At 44.4% G+C, this 16,325-nt stretch overlaps 1 long non-coding RNA gene across 1 annotated transcript in view; it reads left to right on the top strand.

Moving 5' to 3' along the window:
- The window catches only part of LOC122941055, a 74,750-nt gene extending 70,173 nt beyond the window's left edge, over positions 1-4,577 (top strand). Inside the window, exons 2-3 of the long non-coding RNA XR_006390411.1 lie at positions 3,772-3,964; positions 4,307-4,577. This is a non-coding gene — a long non-coding RNA (uncharacterized LOC122941055). The remainder of the gene's footprint in view (positions 1-3,771; positions 3,965-4,306) is intronic.
- Positions 4,578-16,325: the final 11,748 nt, after the last annotated feature.

Genomic DNA, 16,325 nt, shown 5'->3' with positions numbered 1-16,325 from the left:
TCATGAGCTGTATGCCAAAATCATCAATATTAAAACAATAAAAGGCTTGAACTACTTCAGTTGGTGTGTAATGAATCTAAAATATATGAAAGTCTAATGTTTATCAGTACATTACAGAAAATAATGAACTTTATCACAATATGCTAATTTTTTTAGAAGGACCTGTATACTTTCTATGTTAGAAAGTATATTATAGTGCATTTGTATTGTGCGGCAGTTGTGTGTGTTTCTATTGCGATACTGCAGGCTATATAGAGGGACAAGCGTTATTGGAACAAATAATTTCTACTAGTGTGATATACCAGTTGTCCCCCCAAAAAACTGATTGAAGCGGGGTGTTATATACCAATATACTTTCTTTATAGTGCATTTGGGTACTGTACAGTACATTTGCTCATGCGCGTACGCGATAATTGCATTGCCGATATTTCGCATTGAAAAAAATAATGATTGGAGATCGCAAATACGAATAATACATCTGGTATGTCACTATCCATGTTGTGGGACTATTTGTGTACTTCTAGTAATTATTTATTGGCTGCAAATATCAGGTGAAGTAATTTTCAGGTTCGCCTTCTATTAAAATGAATGGGACCCGCCACAAACTTGCGGTTCGCGAGCATTTGATCGTGTTCGCGAACCTGTCCCGGTAGATGATCATCCATCACTACTAACCAGCTGCTGCTACAACACGTTATGGCTTTGCAGACAGCAGGACAACCCCTGAGCGTCCACGATGCCTGTAAAGCAGTCTATGCCACAATTCCTAAGATGACCCCTGCAGATGACATCGAAACCTACCTGGCTGATGTACGAGAAAGTGGCCTATCAGGGAAAAGCTACTCCATGACCAATGGGCTAAGGTCGTCGCTCCATTCCTGGCATCCGATTCCCAGCGGGTGTATTTCGACTTGCCGGATGATCAAGCGGCCGACTACCAAAAAGTAAAGGGTGAGATTTTGGCAAGACTGGGGGTGAATGTGTTGGTCCGGGCCCAGTGAATACATCAGTGGGGATTAAAGCCTGAGCCTGTGAGGACCCAGTATTATGACTTACTCCACCTCTTGCAAAAGTGGCTACAGCATGATGTGCTAAGTCCCACGGCTATGCTGGATAGACTATTGGCTGATATGTTCTGGAGGGTTCTGCCACCCCCTCTCCAGCACTGGATCGGCCAGGTGTCTCCTGGCAATGCCCTGGAAATGGTGGACCTGGTGTAGCGCTACGAGGCAACTAAGAATGTTACAGGGGGTTCTTTTGGGAGGGGGGCAGTCAAATCCCGGAAATCTCCATCCCAGACCTGGCGACTTGTACCAACCAAACCCACCCGGGGTGCACCCTCCAGACCCGGCTCTGATAGTCTGCTGGCTGGTGTCAGGAGTCGGGCCATGTAAGAGCTGACTCTCCCCATCAGGTGGAACCCATGGATAATAACTATGGCTACCGTCAGTCGCTATATGCCAGGAAGCTGTGTGCAGCAGGTACCCCAAAAACTCTAAACCACCTGTGCTGGGCTCAGGAAGTCTGGTGCACCTAGGGCTCCCCTGGTACGGTCAGCGGAGTATACTTGCTGGAAAGTCGGGGTCATGTGCATCCATGGAGACTTTAAAGACTATACCACCGCCCTTTTGTCTCTAACCACAGGGGCTGGCAGGTGGACTCACGAAGTGGCAGTTGCCCCAAATTTACACTACGAACTTATAATAGGGAGAGACTTCCCGGCACTGTGGCCTGCTATGAGAGTGACTGATACCCATGAGACATGGGTAACCCTTGCAGAGTGGCCCGGTTCAGGGGGGAGACCAGAACCCTGGGAACCCGAGACCGAAGGATCAGTGGTAGGGGTGACCGCCACTTTGGTGGAAGAGGGGGAGACAACCCTGCTAAGTGTGATGGTGGGAGAAATAGAGAACTTGTCGCTGGGTCCTGAATAGGCAGACCTCAATGTCTCTGGGGATAATTTTGGTACCACCCAACGTCGGGACCCCTGGGGCAGAGTCAGTGTTTCCCCGTTTTGTGGTTCATCAGGATATGTTGTATTGGGTAAACCAACTACGGGGTGAGCCTATTGAACAGTTGGTGGTCCCCAAGGCTTATCACAAACTTGTGTTAGATCTAGCCCACCAGCACGTTCAAGGGGGTCATCTGGGGCTGCAGAAAACTCAGGATCGTATTCTACAGCAGTTTTACTGGCTCAGCATATTCAAAGAAGTGGAAGAGTTTTGTAAGTCTTGCCCGACCTGCCAGATAACTAGCCCCCAGCCACATTTCCGTAGTCCCCTAGTACCTCTCCCGATTATCAAAGTACCGTTTGACCGAATAGCTATGGACCTCATAGGCCCAGTACCAAAGTCCGCCAGAGGGCATCAACACATATTACTTATTCTAGACTACGCCACTTTGTACCCAGAGGCTGTGTTACTGCGACATACCTCGGCCAAACTCATAGCTAAGGAGTTAATGGAGATGTTTTCACGAGTAGGACAATCTAAAGAGGTTCTGACTGACCAAGGGACCCCTTTTATGTCCAAGGTGATATGGGAACTCTGTAAGTTGCTGTACATAAAACAACTACGGATGTCTGTTTACCATCCGCAAATGGACGGTCTGGTAAAACGGTTTAACCAAACATTAAAAAATATGTTGAAAAAAGTAGTGTCTAAAGATGGGAAGGACTGAGGACTTCCTTCTTCCCTATCTCATGTTCGCAATGCAAGAGGTACCCCAGGCCTCTACTGGGTTCTCGCCCTTCGAACTGCTATATGGCAGACACCCTCGCGGTCTCTTGGACCAATTTGGGAATACAGAAATGCAGAAGTTGGGATGAGATCTACTGCAGTTTGTAGGACACACAAGGCATCATCTACCATTCCAGCTCTCCTGTAAAACTTTTATACGTAACAGAGTAAATATGGAAGGTTTGGAGCTTGATTTATGGCTTTTTCAATATAGATTTTTCCCTCATCAGTCCTGTTTAGGTCTTGAAGCTTCAAGGCAAGAAGTGACTTCACCACTGCATCATTTGGATTCTTCTCCACTGCACGTTCCAGTAGCTCCAGTGATTTGCATTCTGAAGCAGGACATTTTCTGCCCTTGAAACCTTCCATTCTATAGACCACTGTTGCATATCCACTGTTCCACTCAGGGTCTTCTGGCTCCAGCTCCAAAGCCTTTAGAAAACATTGTTTTGCTTCTTCATAATATTGCCCGCAAAATTTTAACAATGTCCAGACTTTTTTCACCATAAATTTCAGCTATGTCTGTGGTATCTTTCAGTTCCTTATATATCTTCTCTACCTTATCTATATATTTTTGAGAATCTTTATATTGCTTTAACCACCTCCCGTCCGCACGTTGAGTATAAACGTCCGGGAGGTGGTTCTCTCTTTTTGAATGGACAGTTCCTAGAACGTCCGTTCAGAAACTGCAGCTGCACGCTAATCGTGCAGCTGCCTATCCTCAGGATAGGTCATCAATATCAGATTTGTGGAGTTCGACACCCGGCACCCCCACCAATCAGCTGTTTGTATAGACGTGCGTACGTGCCGTCTCCCTTCTGTCTTCCTGTTCACTGCTGTATGTCTATGGGACAGCAGCAGCGGGCAGGAAGAGAGTCGGGAGACGGACATGCACACTGCGTCGCGCCGTCTACACAAACAGCTGATGGGCAGGGTGCCGGTTGTTGGACCCCTGCCGATCTGATACTGATGATCTATTTTGGAGAAACCCTTTAAAAAGTTGTGAATATATGATTGCATTTTCGTCCTACAGCGCATGTTGCAGAAGGGCTATGATAAAACCCGGTCCCACGCTGACAAGCGACGGATAGTTCGGAGAATTCGGTACGAGCTATGGAGGGAACATGATGGCCAGCACAATAGGTTGGCCATCGTTAACAAATGGTCCGACCTGAAGCGGTAGAACTCGGATTGGATCATACAGATCTGCGACAAAATTTGCCCAGGTACAATGCTTACATAACTTTTGTATTTTTCAATTAAAACACTCTTTAATGTATATGTAGTTATGCTTTAATACTTGCTTTTAGATATTATGGAAATTGTGTCATTATAGATGTTCCTGTTCCACTCCAGTAATATAAAACAGCAACAATATACACTAATTAATTTAATCTACATAAAAACATTTAAATTAACTACTAGATAACAATAGACGCTAATGAACTATTCCTAAATAAACAACAATATAATGAATTGAGATGCAAATTGTCAGCTGCTTTATACAATAATCAACAATTGGCTTTTAATCATATCAGAAATTAAATGTTATTTTTTTGTTTAAACAGTACTAAGACAAATTAACAAAAAATATTAAAGATGCAGCGGGAGCACCAGCAAGACATCAAGGAGATCCGGGAGCACCATCTGAGAAAGCTGCGGGAGCTGAAACTCCAGTTTTCTCATAAAATAACAAAGTTGGAGGAGAAACACAACAAGGCCGTGGAGGAGCTGTTAAACCTCCATGACCAAATTAAAGCTTTCCCCTAGTTTTTATTGTAAAAGAATATTTTATAATAATGTTAATTATTAATATAAAGGTTTTCTGTTAAAATGTTAGCTTATTGTGTTTTTTTTCTAATATTGATGTTTCTGTTTTAATTTAACCAATATGGTTACAGTAGGGACCCTTTAGTCCAGCCCTAATTCATCATTATCATGACACACTGCAGCCGCAGGTACATTAAAATTGTGTAGTATAAGTCCTTCACATAACTCTGACGTATCAGAATAATAGCAGCAGTCATTGGTAACGGTGTAGTTTAAGGCCTACACATAACTGATGGATCAGGATAATAGCAGCAGTCATTGGTAACGGTGTAGTATTAGGCCTACACATAACTATAAATGATCTGATATAATAGCATCAGTCATTGGTAACGGTGTAGTTTAAGGCCTACACATAACTATAAATGATCAGGATATTAGCAGCAGTCATTGGTAACGGTGTAGCATTAGGCCTACACAGAACTATAAATGATCTGATATAATAGAATCAGTCATTGGTAACGGTGTAGTTTAAGGCCTACACATAACTATAAATGATCAGGATATTAGCAGCAGTCATTGGTAACGGTGTAGCATTAGGCCTACACAGAACTATAAATGATCTGATATAATAGAATCAGTCATTGGTAACGGTGTAGTTTAAGGCCTACACATAACTATAAATGATCAGGATATTAGCAGTAGTCATTGGTAACGATGGAGTATAAGGCCTACACTAAACTCAATAGGATCAGGACAGACAGAAATTATTACACGGAACAATATGAAAGAATGCAGTCAGACATTAGAACAAAACAAAAAAAATACTTTATTACCAAACATTCCTCTATGGCAAAAATTCTAAACATTTCCCTTGTCTGTTTAACGTGCTGCGCCTTCATGTTGGTCATCAGCCTCCGCATTTATTTCATGCTCCATCATGCTCCCGCTGAATAATTTTCGCAATTTTCTTTTTCAAAGACATCAGTACTGTTAGGATTAGAAAATATATGAAACGTACTAGCAATTCAGATTACGTGGCATAGATACAGAATTCTATTGCTATATGCACATATTTACCCTCTTGGCGGGGGTTGGTAACAACCTTATCCTCCCTTTCATCGTCATCATCAGGAGCAGTGGTGGGTTCTTGTGGTGGCTGGGAGGGTCCACTGTCTTCCACCTCCACGTCTTCACTCACATCAGGTGTGTCTGTCGCCTCAGGCTCCAGCTCCTGGGAGGGTCCAGCCTGCTCTCCCTCGGCGGACATCTCGACCACCTGCCGACGCTTGAGGGAAGCCCTGTTGCGTATTGTTGGAACAGGAACCCCTGTAATCACACATTATTCAGAATTTAGACAAACAACTGACTAATTTACTCAGAACAAATGCCAATTAAAGGGGTTGTCCGGGTTCAGAGCTGAACCGGGACATACCCATAATTTCACACAGGCCACACCCCTGACTTGAGCATCGGAGCAGTTCATGATCCGATGCTCTCCTTTGCCCTGCGCTGGATTGCGCAGGGCAAGGGCTCTTTTGTTTACAATCACACACTGCCGGGAGGAAGCTTCCACCCTGCTGTTTGTTCGGTGACGTCACCAGCTCTGATGGGCGGGGTTTAGCTCTGCCATAGCCGTTTTACAGGCTAGGGCTGCGCTAAATCCCGCCCATCAGAGCTGGTGATGTCACCGGGCTTCCTGGCAGCCCCATGGAGAGCCCAGTACGTCACCGGATCTAAAAAAAATGCCGTTGCCATGCCCGATTTAGCGCAGGGCAAAGGAGAGCATCGGAGCATGTACTGCTCCGATGCTCAAGTTAGAGGGGCTGCATGGGTGAAAATGGAGGTATGTCCAGGTTCAGCTCTGAGCCAGGACAACCCCTTTAAGTGTGGGCTGTATGTAATGTAATGATGGATGGATCCTTTTACTGGAATACAGAATGATGATTGCAGTTTATGTATATACACATCTCTCTGCTTCACACAACCAAATATACACTTCATCCCCTGATATCACCCCTGCTTTACTCCACAACACCAGCAATTGTCTGGCAGCGGGCTGTACCATCATGCCCTCCCTGTATCTAAATCTGAACTTGTTGTCTTTCCCCCATCTCCTAACCTATCTAAAGTTGATATTTTAATGTGGGTATGCAGCACTATCTGAACTGTGGTGCAACATGCTGCCTGACTTTGGGACGCATTTTACTCTGACATTAACCTTCTTCAACATATTCAATCAATTACACGATCTGGTTGTGTGCACCGTAAACATTTTGCCAGAATACACCCTTTTCTTACGGTTGAAACCACAAAAACTGTGGTTGCTGCCTTGATTCATTCATGGAATACTGCAACACATTGCAAATCAGTCTCCCTCTTTCGAAACTCTCCCCCCTTCAGTCTGTCCCAAATGCTGCAGCCAGGCTCATCTATCAATCCAGCCGCTACACTGATGCTACTAGTCTGTGCCAGTCACTCACTGGTTGAAAATCAGCCAGAGAATACAGCTAAAACTTGTCACCCTCACCCCTAAAGTTCTCCACAGTCCTGCACCTCCATACATCTCCTCCCCCATGTCCGTCTACCACCCCTCTCGTGCTCTACGTTCTGTAGCGACCAAAGATTCATAACCTCCTTAACCACCTCCGGACCGCCAAACGCAGATGTGCGGTCCGGAGGTGGCAGCGCTGCGCACAGTCACGCATATACGCGTCATCTCGCGAGACACGAGATTTCCTGTGAACGTGCGCACACAGGCGCGCACGTTCACAGGATCGGAAGGTAAGCGAGTAGATCTCCAGCCTGCCAGCGGCGATCGCTCGCTGGCAGGCTGGAGATGTGATTTCTTTAACCCCTAACAGTTATATTAGACGCTGTTTTGATAACAGCGTCTAATATACCTGCTACCTGGTCCTCTGGTGGTCCCTTTTGTTTGGATCGACCACCAGAGGACACAGGCAGCTCTGTAAAGTACCACAAAACACTACACTACACTACACCCCCCCTGTCACTTATTAACCCTTTATGAACCACTGATCACCCCATATAGACTCCCTGATCAACCCCCTGTCATTGATCACCCCCCTGTAAGGCTCCATTCAGAGGTCCGTATGATTTTTACGGATCCACGGATACATGGATCGGATCCGCAAAACACATGCGGACCTCTGAATGGAGCCGTACAGGGGGGTGATCAATGACAAGGGGGTGATCACGCATATAGACTTCCTGATCACTTCCCTGTCATTGATCACCCCCCTGTCATTGATCACCCCCCTGTCAGGCTCCATTCAGACGTCTGTATGATTTTTACGGATCCACTGATACATGGATCGGATCCGCAAAACACATGCGGACCTCTGAATGGAGCCTTACAGGGGGGTGATCAATGACAGAGGGGTGATCACCCATATATACTCCCTGATCACCTCCGTTATTGATCACCCCCCTGTAAGGCTCCATTCAGACGTCCGTATGATTTTTACGGATCCACTGATACATGGATCGGATCCGCAAAACACATGCGGACGTCTGAATGGAGCCTTACAGGGGGGTGATCAATGACAAGGGGGTAATCACGCATATAGACTTCCTGATCACTTCCCCGTAATTGATCACCCCCTGTCATTGATCACCCCCCTGTCATTGATCACCCCCCTGTCATTGATCACCCCCCTGTAAGGCTCCATTCAGAGGTCCGTATGATTTTTACGGATCCACGGATACATGGATCAGATCCGCAAAACACATGCGGACCTCTGAATGGAGCCTTACAGGGGGGTGATCAATGACAAGGGGGTGATCATGCATATAGACTTCCTGATCACTTCCCTGTCATTGATCACCCCCCTGTCATTGATCACCCCCCTGTCATTGATCACCCCCCTGTAAGGCTCCATTCAGAGGTCCGTATGATTTTTACGGATCCACGGATACATGGATCAGATCCGCAAAACACATGCGGACGTCTGAATGAAGCCTTACAGGGGGGTGATCAATGACAAGGGGGTGATCACGCATATAGACTTCCTGATCACTTCCCTGTCATTGATCACCCCCCTGTCATTGATCACCCCCCTGTCAGGCTCCATTCAGACGTCCGTATGATTTTTACGGATCCATGGATACATGGATCGGATCCGCAAAACACATGCGGACGTCTGAATGGAGCCTTACAGGGGGGTGTTCAATGACAAGGGGGTGATCACGCATATAGACTTCCTGATCACTTCCCTGTCATTGATCACCCCCCTGTCATTGATCACCCCCCTGTAAGGCTCCATTCAGATGTCTATGATTTTTACGGATCCACTGATACATGGATCGGATCCGCAAAACACATGCGGACGTCTGAATGGAGCCTTACAGTGGGGTGATCAATGACAAGGGGGTGATCACGCATATAGACTTCCTGATCACCTCCGTCATTGATCACCCCCCTGTAAGGCTCCATTCAGACATCCGTATGATTTTTACGGATCCACTGATACATGGATCGGATCCGCAAAACACATGCGGAGGTCTGAATGGAGCCTTACAGGGGGGTGATCAATGACAAGGGGGTGATCACGCATATAGACTTCCTGATCACTTCCCTGTCATTGATCACCCCCCTGTCATTGATCACCCCCCTGTAAGGCTCCATTCAGAGGTCCGTATGATTTTTACGGATCCACTGATACATGGATCGGATCCGCAAAACACATGCGGAGGTCTGAATGGAGCCTTACAGGGGGGGGGATCAATGACAAGGGGGTGATCACGCATATAGACTTCCTGATCACTTCCCTGTCATTGATCACCCCCCTGTCATTGATCACCCCCCTGTAAGGCTCCATTCAGACGTCCGTATGATTTTTACGGATCCACTGATACATGGATCGGATCCGCAAAACACATGCGGAGGTCTGAATGGAGCCTTACAGGGGGGTGATCAATGACAAGGGGGTGATCACGCATATAGACTTCCTGATCACTTCCCTGTCATTGATCACCCCCCTGTCATTGATCACCCCCCTGTAAGGCTCCATTCAGACGTCCGTATGATTTTTACGGATCCACTGATTCATGGATCGGATCCGCAAAACACATGCGGAGGTCTGAATGGAGCCTTACAGGGGGGTGATCAATGACAGGGGGGTGATCACCCATATAGACTCCCTGATCACCCCCCTGTCATTGATCACCCCCCTGTAAGGCTCCATTTAGACGTCCGTATGCGTTTTGCGGATCCGATCCATGTATCCGTGGATCCGTAAAAAATCATACGGACATCTGAATGGAGCCTTACAGGGGGGTGATCAATGACAGGGGGGTGATCAATGACAGGGGGGTGATCAATGACAGGGGGGTGATCACCCCATTTAGACTCCCTGATCACCCCCCTGTAAGGCTCCATTCAGACGTCCGTATGCGTTTTGCAGATCCGATCCATGTATCCGTGGATCCGTAAAAAATCATACGGACATCTGAATGGAGCCTTACAGGGGGGTGATCAATGACAGGGGGGTGATCAATGACAGGGGGGTGATCAATGACAGGGGGGTGATCACCCCATATAGACTCCCTGATCACCCCCCTGTCATTGATCACCCCCTGTAAGGCTCCATTCAGACAAGTTAGTGGAAATTTTTTGATTGTTTTTGTTTTTTTCTTACTAAGTCTCATATTCCACTAACTTGTGTCAAAAAATAAAATCTCACATGAACTCACCATACCCCTCACGGAATCCAAATGCGTAACATTTTTTAGACATTTATATTCCAGACTTCTTCTCACGCTTTAGGGCCCTAAAATGCCAGGGCAGTATAAATACCCCACATGTGACCCCATTTCGGAAAGAAGACACCCCAAGGTATTCCGTGAGGGGCATATTGAGTCCATGAAAGATTGAAATTTTTGTCCCAAGTTAGCGGAAAGGGAGACTGTGAGAAAATACAAAAAAAATCAATTTCCGCTAACTTGTGCCAAAAAAAATAAAAAATTCTAGGAACTCGCCATGCCCCTCACGGAATACCTTGGGGTGTCTTCTTTCCAAAATGGGGTCACATGTGGGGTATTTATACTGCCCTGGCATGTTAGGGGCCCGAAAGCGTGAGAAGAAGTCTGGGATCCAAATGTCAAAAAATGCCCTCCTAAAAGGAATTTGGGCAACTTTGCGCATCTAGGCTGCAAAAAAGTGTCACACATGTGGTATCGCTGTACTCAGGAGAAGTTGGGGAATGTGTTTTGGGGTGTCATTTTACATATACCCATGCTGGGTGAGAGAAATATCTTGGTCAAATGCCAACTTTGTATAAAAAAATGGAAAAAGTTGTCTTTTGCCAAGATATTTCTCTCACCCAGCATGGGTATATGTAAAATGACACCCCAAAACACATTGCCCAACTTCTCCTGAGTACGGCGATACCACATGTGTGACACTTTTTTGCAGCCTAGGTGGGCAAAGGGGCACACATTCCAAAGAGCACCTTTCGGATTTCACAGGCCATTTTTTACACATTTTGATTGCAAACTACTTCTCACACATTTGGGCCCCTAAATTGCCAGGGCAGTATAACTACGCCACAAGTGACCCCATTTTGGAAAGAAGACACCCCAAGGTATTCCGTGAGGGGCATAGCGAGTTCCTAGAATTTTTTATTTTTTGTCGCAAGTTAGTGGAATATGAGACTTTGTAAGGAAAAAAAAATAAAAAAAAAAATCATAATTTTCCGCTAACTTGTGACAAAAAATAAAAAATTCTAGGAACTCGCTGTGCCCCTTACGGAATACCTTAGGGTGTCTTCTTTCCAAAATGGGGTCACTTGTGGCGTAGTTATACTGCCCTGGCAATTTAGGTGCCCAAATGTGTGAGAAGTACTTTGCAATCTAAATGTGTAAAAAATGGCCTGCGAAATCCGAAAGGCGCTCTTTGGAATATGTGCCCCTTTGCCCACCTTGGCTGCAAAAAAGTGTCACACATCTGGTATCGCCGTACTCAGGAGAAGTTGGGCAATGTGTTTTGGGGTGTCATTTTACATATACCCATGCTGGGGGAGAAAAATATCTTGGTCAAATGCCAACTTTGTATAAAAAAATGGGAAAAGTTGTCTTTTGCCAAGATATTTCTCTCACCCAGCATGGGTATATGTAAAATGACACCCCAAAACACATTCCACAACTTCTCCTGAGTACGGCGATACCATATGTGTGACACTTTTTTGCAGCCAAGGTGGGCAAAGGGACCCACATTCCGAAGTGCACCTTTCGGATTTCACCGGTCATTTTTTACAGATTTTGATTGCAAACTACTTCTCACACATATGGGCCCCTAAATTGCCAGGGCAGTATAACTACCCCACAAATGACTCCATTTTGGAAAGAAGACACCCCAAGGTATTCCATGAGGGGCATGGCGAGTTCCTAGAATTTTTTATTTTTTGTCGCAAGCTAGTGGAATATGAGACTTTGTAAGGAAAAAAAAACAAAAAAAAAACCATAATTTTCCGCTAACTTGTGACAAAAAATAAAAAATTCTAGGAACTTGCCGTGCCCCTCACGGAATACCTTGGGGTGTCTTCTTTCCAAAATGGGTTCACTTGTGGGGTAGTTATACTGCCCTGGCAATTTAGGGGCCCATATGTGTGAGAAGTACTTTGCAATCAAAATGTGTAAAAAATGGCCTGCGAAATCCGAAAGGTGCACTTGGGAATATGTGCCCCTTTGCCCACCTTGGCTGCAAAAAAGTGTCACACATCTGGTATCGCCGTACTCAGGAGAAGTTGGGCAATGTGTTTTGGGGTGTCATTTTACATATACCCATGCTGGGTGAGAAAAATATCTTGGTCAAATGCCAACTTTGTATAAAAAAATGGGAAAAGTTGTCTTTTGCCAAGATATTTATCTCACCCAGCATGGGTATATGTAAAATGACACCCCAAAACACATTCCCCAACTTCTCCTGAGTACGGCGATACCAGATGTGTGACACTTTTTTGCAGCCAAGGTGGTCAAAGGGGCACATATTCCAAAGTGCACCTTTAGGATTTCGCAGGCCATTTTTTACACATTTTGATTGCAAAGTACTTCTCACACATATGGGCCCCTAAATTGCCAGGGCAGTATAACTACCCCACAAGTGACCCCATTATGGAAAGAAGACACCCCAAGGTATTCCGTGAGGGGCATGGCGAGTTCCTAGAATTTTTTATTTTTTGTCGCAAGTTAGTGGAATATGAGACTTTGTAAGAAAAAAAAAAAAAAATCATCATTTTCCGCTAACTTGTGACAAAAAATAAAAAGTTCTATGAACTCACTATGCCTATCAGCGAATACCTTAGGGTGTCTACTTTCCGAAATGGGGTCATTTGTGGGGTTTTTCTACTGTTTGGGCATTGTAGAACCTCAGGAAACATGACAGGTGCTCAGAAAGTCAGAGCTACTTCAAAAAGCGGAAATTCACATTTTTGTACCATAGTTTGTAAACGCTATAACTTTTACCCAAACCATTTTTTTTTTTTTGCCCAAACATTTTTTTTAATCAAAAACATGTAGAACAATAAATTTTGCGAAACATTTATATATGGATGTCATTTTTTTTTTGCAAAATTTTACAGCTGAAAGTCAAAAATGTCATTTTTTTGCAAAAAAATCATTAAATTTCGATTCATAATAAAAAAAGTAAAAATGTCAGCAGCAATAAAATACCACCAAATGAAAGCTCTATTAGTGAGAAGAAAAGGAGGTAAAATTCATTTGGGTGGTAAGTTGCATGACCGAGCAATAAACGGTGAAAGTAGTGTAGTGCAGAAGTGTAAAAAGTGGCCTGGTCATTAAGGGGGTTTCAGCTAGCAGGGTTAAAGTGGTTAAGTCGTATCTCTCTCCAATCTTCAAGACTTTTCTAGATCTGCACCTACTGTATGGAATACTCTGCCCCGGAATATCAGGTCAATTCACAAATTCTACACCTTCAAACATGCATTAAAAACACTTATTTTCAGGCTGGCTTAACAAGCTACTTAAAAAGAAATCCTGGTGACAGGTTCCCTTTAAGTCGATCCTCTAGCAATCCCAAACCCTAAGCAGCCCTGCCGCACCACTCCTGTCAGTTCAATAATGGAACGAAAGTAATGTAAGCATTGTACCTGGGCATGTGCGGTCACGGATCTCTTGGATTAACTTCGGGTTCCTCCGCTTCAGATCCGACCATTTTTTGATGTCGGAATCTTTTTGGTGCGTGACACCGAACTTTCTTTTGAGGTCGGAACGGATTTCCAACACAATACGCTGCTTCACAGCATGTTTACGGGTGCAGTTGTAGCCACACTCCAACATGCGCTGCAGGATAAAGATGCAAGCATATAATCAGAAATTTTTTACATACAGTAAAAGTATGGAACATAATGTCCTCCACAAAACATCAAAAAGTATTTAAGTCTTCGAAGGGGAAATTAAATGTTACCGTTATAAGATCTGATTGTATTACAATTGTATGTGTGTGGGGTCGGAGCAATCGGATATTGGCCAGCAGAATTCACTGAAAAAGGTGCACCCCAATGATAAGCAACTGACAATGCTGGCTAATCCCTCAAGCTGATGTTAAAAGCTGAGACTTTCACCAACATGTTCCAGTCAGGAACATATCGAAGCCCTTCTGCACCACCGTCAAGGTATCTCAGCAGGCAATTGGTCCTACCACTATACTACCTGTGGTGTTTGAACAAGCTCTGATAGGTGCTGAGATCCGACTCACAGCCAAGCTCCCACATACCTGCATAGTAGGATCACTAATGCAATGTGCGGTAAAATAAGGCTGCAATCCCCACCTATAACAGACCATGTGACACAGGCTACCAGGTGCAACAGAATGTTACCAGCCAGACGCAATGGCACATTCAATACATATAGTACAAAATCACAGAAAAATAGTGGCCTTAATGGGAGGAACTGCTCAAACCCCTAACACTGTAGCGTGTTTCTACCTGGGGGAGCAGCTCCTCCGCATGTGGTCCCCAGCTAGCGGCCATCCCAAGCAAAAAATGCATACAATTGACTCCTCCTGAGGACGCAGCACGGCGAAACGTACGTCGGGGAGATTCAGCGCTTATTGTTGACCTTCATAGGTAGGTTCATTTGCTATCAATGGCTAGCTTTTTGACATCAGTCACTTCATTCAGCAGTACATGTCTTTTGGTTTAGGAAGTGTAACAGCTTCCACACTCCTATATATGGGTGATTGCATCTAGAATAATAATGCTAGTGCACCCCAGCTTCATGGTTTGATAGATTTCACTTTTCTGCTGATGCACACCATTGATGGTTCCTCCTATGTTAATAGTCCCATACAAGTGATAAGTGCGTTAGCTATTAGACTCCTTTATCACAAAGGCTTATTATTATCTGTATAATGTAATGTTATATTGGTATAATCATGTTTACAATTACGATTGTTCAATAAAGACCATGTTAAAAAAAATTAAAAAAATTCTATGGGATTTTGTATACTCATTCAGCGAAGTTTACTATTGATATTTTTGAGTATCCCGGTAACAGTTTAGTTACTTATTCCGACCGACTAGGTATTGTTTATACAATGGAGGATGTCGTCATGGACCACATGCACAACAAAAGCATCCTACACAAGATGGAAGGGCTCCGATATGTTCCTGACTTTAACAAGTTGGCGAAAGTCTCAGCTTTTAACATCAGCTTGAGGGAATAGCCAGCATTGTCAGTTGCTTATCATTGTGGTGCACCTTTTTCAGTTAATTATGTATTTTTATATTTCCATCCACACATTATTCCATCTTATGTAGGATGATATTGTGGTGTATGTGGTACACACCGGTATCCTCCATTGTATGCCTTTTTTGCTGGGGATGGCCGCTAGCTGCAGACCACATGCGGAGGAGCTGCTCCCCCAGTTAGAAACACTGTACAGTGAGCACTTCATCCCATTTAGTCCTATTGGCCAGCGGAGCAGAAATTTACCTGTCTAGTGAAGTGATGGTACAGTATTGGGGGTAAAGCTGGTTCACCTCCCCGTGGTGCACCCTCGCTAAATGAACCAGCAAATAATGACCGCCTGACAATGAAAGATTCTCCAGAGTCCTGATAGTGAGTGACCACTGACCAACAGGACACAAAATGTAATCTTTATACTGTGTTTGTGTGTGCGTGTTTTTTTTGGGGGGGGGGTTTGTGTTTTTTTGGTGGGGGGGCGGTGTGGGCGGGGTGTTTGGGTGGGTGTGGGGGTAAGTGTGGTGGAGGAAAATGGATGTGCATATGAGAGATATTTTGATGCTGTGCATAAATACATGCCACAGACACAGTTTTGTGATGTCTCACGACAATACTTACTGCACCAATGAGTAATATCATATGTACTTATACCTGGGAAAAATTTTGGGGGAATATCATGCGATTAAAAAAATTGCATTGTAATGCGATTTTCATAATGGCAATATTTTGCAAAAAGATAATCTACAACTTAATTGTATGTGCAAACTTGTTGTGACATCAGTAAAATACAGTCCTGGAATGTAACATGACTTACGGTTATCAGGTGTTCTGTCTCTTTGGAGTCAAATATGCTGTTAGTATTAATGGTAGACATTTTCTACAATTGCATCAAACTTCTGGAAGTTAGAAAACTGTGCCACGCCTCTTTCTAACTCGCACTTTAGCAATTTTTACTTTCCTATTATCTCGTTACTATATAGCGAATACGACCTGACATGAGCTGTGCACTGGAAAGACCTGAAGCTCCTTGTCAGGTCCTTCTAGTGAAGAGTGAAAGTCAGCGTGTTCCAGTGGATGAGGGAAGTATTTTTTTTA

This window comes from Bufo gargarizans, chromosome 6 (genome assembly GCF_014858855.1).
Source record: "Bufo gargarizans isolate SCDJY-AF-19 chromosome 6, ASM1485885v1, whole genome shotgun sequence".
NCBI lineage: Eukaryota > Metazoa > Chordata > Amphibia > Anura > Bufonidae > Bufo > Bufo gargarizans.
The sequence above is the reverse complement of the archived record's forward strand: the minus strand, read 5'-3'. Positions and strand labels throughout refer to the sequence as shown.